The sequence below is a fragment of the Ixodes scapularis genome, unplaced genomic scaffold (assembly GCF_016920785.2).
Source record: "Ixodes scapularis isolate PalLabHiFi unplaced genomic scaffold, ASM1692078v2 PGA_scaffold24__2_contigs__length_7659602, whole genome shotgun sequence".
NCBI lineage: Eukaryota > Metazoa > Arthropoda > Arachnida > Ixodida > Ixodidae > Ixodes > Ixodes scapularis.
Window position 1 is genome coordinate 6,073,955 of NW_024609851.1, and position 4,959 is coordinate 6,078,913.

Sequence of the window (4,959 nt, forward strand, 5' to 3'; positions counted from 1 at the left end):
TTGGCGACGTCTTCCAGGAACCGTCGACGCAGTTCCCATTTGTTCACTTCTTTGCCGATAAATTCGTCATTGGGGTGTCAGTTACTTCTTCCCGACGCTTTGGTCACTGGCGCGCACCGAACCGATGTCAGTACTTCTTTCCGACAACCACAGGTGTCGCACGATGATCCGTCCTGCTCGGAAAGTGCAAAGGTCACTTCTTACCGACAACTTCGCTGTACCCACGCTTGGTGTGTGTAGTCGTCTTCCGAACTTAACAGCCCATGGAGTCCGCAGTGAGACCGGTGTTTGGCGACGCTCCGTCCGCCTGAAGAAGAACGTGCCACCTTTTACTTTCTTGACGGGCACACACCACTTGTCAGTCACTTCGTCCTTGACAGTTTCACTACACTCACGCCCGTCTAATCTTCTTCAGGCATCGGCACGACGTAACGAAGACGGTGTTGCTTGACAGTTTCTTCTTCAACGTGGTCGTACCTTTTCATCACTCATTAAAGGTGATCCCTCTTCTTCCGAAATAATGGTCGATGTGCCGTCCTGGGCCCATAACCTGTTTGTTTATCTTAAATGCACAGTATGACCACATTTCTGGGATGTGGATTATGTGCATTTGGGGATGAAGAAACGACATACAGCTGTCAAGCTGCCATCTGAGAGGGGGGGAAATGCAAACAAAAGGGGAACGGCTGCATGACCTTAGCGCTGGATTCGTGTCGCCATCTGATAACGGTCCATTACACTACCAACAGGTATGCCCCTCACTCCTCCCTTGTGACCCTAGTGACGTCACATGTGATGTCGTTATGGGAAACGTCCCAATGGAACGGGCAGTTATGCCAACACCGACGCCGCTCACTCCGGAGACGGGCGCCTAAGAGCTGCACTCTAAAAGACATTCTTCATGTGGGCGATGTGCATGTTGCAGGTGTTGTGGAAGCTTCCCGTCAGTATATGTGCTCTGCAGCTGCGAGCTCAGCTATGGCCGCCAGTGAATACTACCTGTAAAATGAGCTAGATGTAAAAGCACCTGCACATACATATTTATGTAAGAGACTCTCAGCTTTGTGTGTGCATTTGTTTGACTTGGCATCTCAATACAATGGACCCAAAGAAAATGAGTCCCAAAGGAAATGAGGTCCAAGTGTTGTGTTTGTCGCCTTTGGACCTACGGAGATGTAGAGTTCTCGGCATAAAACATCAAATTCATGTTACTGCTTGCCACGTTTCGGCTTTACTTCATAAGCTTCTAGCGTGTGTATTTTGTGGTGATGGTGCAATGGAAGCACAATAACCTTTGTATTGTTTGCATTGCTTAACCCTTTTTTAAAATGTACCTTCTAGCATTTGAGCAGTGTACAAGATTAATTCTGCTATCGATAAGTGCAGTGTTCTTTCATTAAAAAATACCGACCTTGACTTCTAACTGAAATGACATGGCTCAAAGTTTCAGTGTTCTTGAATGTGCACAGATCCTTCTTGCTTTGGAGTGAACTTGCCGGAATGTTTCCTAGAGTGGGCCCAGTATTTAGTATTTGCATACCCAAGATACAGTTATGAAATCAATGTTAGCTTTGTTAGTAGAACCCCAATCATGTCAACCTCAAAAGGCTAGACTTGTCTGCATCAAATGGCAGATACTGTATTCTAGTATATTTGTAGAAACAGCAGTAACATGACAGCTCACTCGTCCTGTGCCTGTGGAAGACGGCTCTTTTTACATTTTCTTGGGTCATTGGATTTTGTCTCATTGCAGCAAGTGCATTCATTGTTTTGATTTGTTTGTAATAAAAGTTTTCAATCCAGAACTCTTGACAACTTCTATATTTTAGCCAGGAAAGTTGGAAGTGAACGAAATTCCATGAGCTCATAAAAGGTGTTCTTGATTGTATTAAAATGTTCAAATCCAGAGCTCTTGACTACTACTATAATTCAGCCAGGAAAATAAGAAGTGAAAAAAATTGATTGAGCATATAGAACGTGTGCTTCATTTTTATGTGCAGTAAAGACAAATTTATAATAAACTCGCCCTTGTGGTAAGCGTCAACTCTGCAGCTAAAAAGCTGTACGTTCTGCAACTTCTTTTTTTTTTATTTTACTTTTTGTCTCGTGCGCAGCATCGTTTGGTACCACGAGTTCAGTACGGATAATATGTACGATCTCTATGGAACGGATGCCGTGCTTTCTTTTTAGCAACTTTTGTAATCTTGTTAAATTTCTCTCGAATTACGCGTTTTCGTTTCTGCATTTCGTACACCAATTGATACTTTTTATCTTTGCACCAAATTACATTCGTCTTTACCTTTGAAGGGACGTACAGTGCTGTTCTTTTTTCTTAGGAAATGCATCGGCACGAACGGACATTTTTGTGGACTCCTTTATTCGGCGTATGCACTCAACGTCGACGATGGTGGTGACAGACACGTCCAGAACCGCAGCTTGCTGTCGCTTTTCACGTGTAACCACGGTTTGCACGAATAACACGACGCAGTTATGAGGCTGTCGTCGTTTGTCGCTGCCCATAACGACCGCGGCGTAGCAGAAGCAGACGACCCCCTGTCACATCCCGAGGTCACATCCACGTCCGGATTCTTCGTTTTTCTTCGTTATCCCTAGATTCCCTCTCGAGGCACCGCTCACTCCGCTGTAGGTACCGGTCTCAAGTCCTGACTTGGCTGAGACGGTTCCGATTTCGTTTCGAGCAAGCGGCTCAACCGGCGTTTTACGCTGGGTCTCAGCTGAGACCCAAGATGAGACCACACGAGAAAACAAAATGTCGGACGTGGCTACCACAGCCACTACGCACCGGCTACAAGTCATTTTTACCGGGTGAATGCTCTCGTTAAAGCGAGTTTAGACTACACGCCATCGACGTCTTCGACAGAAAAGCCTGCCACGACTGTTTCGTTTTCGGTTTGGTGGTTTCGCAATCGTTTGTTTTCCTGTGAGCTTGACTGGTCACCCATGTCCTGATGCAAGTGCTCAGGTAAGAAATAATATCAATAACACCACTGTTTAGTTGTGCTGTTTCGTAAAGGCAAATGTGAATAAGTTTGGCATAATTATAACTTATTTTTGCGGTTCAGTTCCTGACACAAATGCAGCGCCATCCATTCAAGAATGAGCGGAAAGCAAGACGTAGTACGTAGTCTTATTGTTCAGACGATTTTCAACCCAAGGATCATGGAGTTGGTCGAGGTACAGTTCCGAGGCAATCCTTTCTTTGTAAAATATTGTGTTTCGTGTTTAAAAACAGTCGGAAAAGCAAACAGTTTCTCAAAATGCCAGCGTCAACTCCCGACGGACGTCCTGTTCCAAAACATTTTGGAAGATAGCGAGTAGCTTGATACGTTTAGCAGTGTTTATGAACCTTCGCTAAGAATTGTTATGGCGTGGCTATATATATTTAAATCGAAACTGCGCTAGTATTTTTATTGTCTGTCGTGAACGAATCTCAGACATATCTCTCCACTTAAGGTGGTCACCAGCAGCGGAGCTCCTCGGAACCAACGCCGGACAAGTAGGTAGTCCTCTTGGTAGTCGGCATATGCTCACAGATCGTGAGGTGGTCGCCAAGTGGCAAGGAAGCACCCCTGACCTCCACATGCTACCGCAGAGTTGTATCAGAGACAACTTCGGAGGAGGAACTTCAAACGGGCTCGTCATCGAGGATGGCGATCGGCTACGATGGCCGTGATCGATCGTGCCCTACCGCTGGGTAGACACGCCAGCGGAGTGCGCATACAACCAGGTGCACAGAAAACTGGAAACAAAGTAAGGGGTACAGGTAAGGGTTGGTTTTGAATTAGTTAGGTACAAGTACTAATCATGCTGTCTACGAATATCTCGGGGCCAACGTTTTTTAAACGGTCCGATCATACTGTGCTTGAAATAATGAGGCCGTAACTAACAAACTTTTTTCAGTACACTTCAAGTATAGTCACTGTTAGATCCTGGCCGGTAGATGACGACAAGATAGCATTAACTATTTATTAACTCAAGATACAAAGGCTACATGACGACGTGACGGGTTTGTTGGCTGGTGTAGGCCGTTGACTGCATGCTTTGCAATGTTCCCGCAGTGTGGCTTGGTCTTCTAGGTTTGGCATCTGTTTCCAGATGGTACCACCACTCAATACACAACACTCCTTCCCCCTAAGTGAACTCCTTCTCGAAGAGCTCGAGCCCCGTCTGATCTCTTCTGCCTGGCCACATCCACATCTTGCAGTGGGCCCATCACCGACGTGTGCACTGCGCTGCCTGTGTCCGGGTGCCCAGGTGGTTCAGGACGAGCAGCTTGCCGCTCTCCGTGGCTGATGCTGTCTGTTGCAACTCTCAAAGCGCCGCTCCTACACACTTCAACAGAACGTCTCATGATAATGCCCTTCTGGGTGCGGGTTTTGTAGGAAACTGGACCAGTCATTTCAACCACTGTCGCCAGTATCCATGAAGGGCCACTGCTGTAGCTGCATGAATACTGGGTCTTCTGGTCGAAACACTTGTGACTTCGGTTGGACTTCTTCGCTGGAATTCTCATCAGCTTCCTTCCTCATGCTCTCAGTCAGGTCCGGGTGCAGCCGTTCAAGTATCGTCTTCGACCTCCTGTTCATCAGCATATCCACTGGGCTCTTGCCTGTCATCATGCATGGTGTTACATGCTACTGCAGCAGAAAACTGGCCAGATGCTGCCCTCGTGTTCCCTTTTACAATAGCCTGTAGTGAATCTTTCGTTGTGTGCACCATGCGCTCTGCTTGTCCGTTAGTTGACGGGTGGAAGGGTGCTGACGTGATGTGTCTGATGAGACCGGCTTTCAAGAATATGCGAAATTCTTCGGAGGTGAACTGAGCCCCGTCATCCGAGACCACGGTGCTGGAGTTGCATTCCATGCGTCTACTGAGGCACGAGGAGGTGCAGGTCGTTATTCTTGGCATGCCATGCTCTTGATCACATGCTCTTCTATG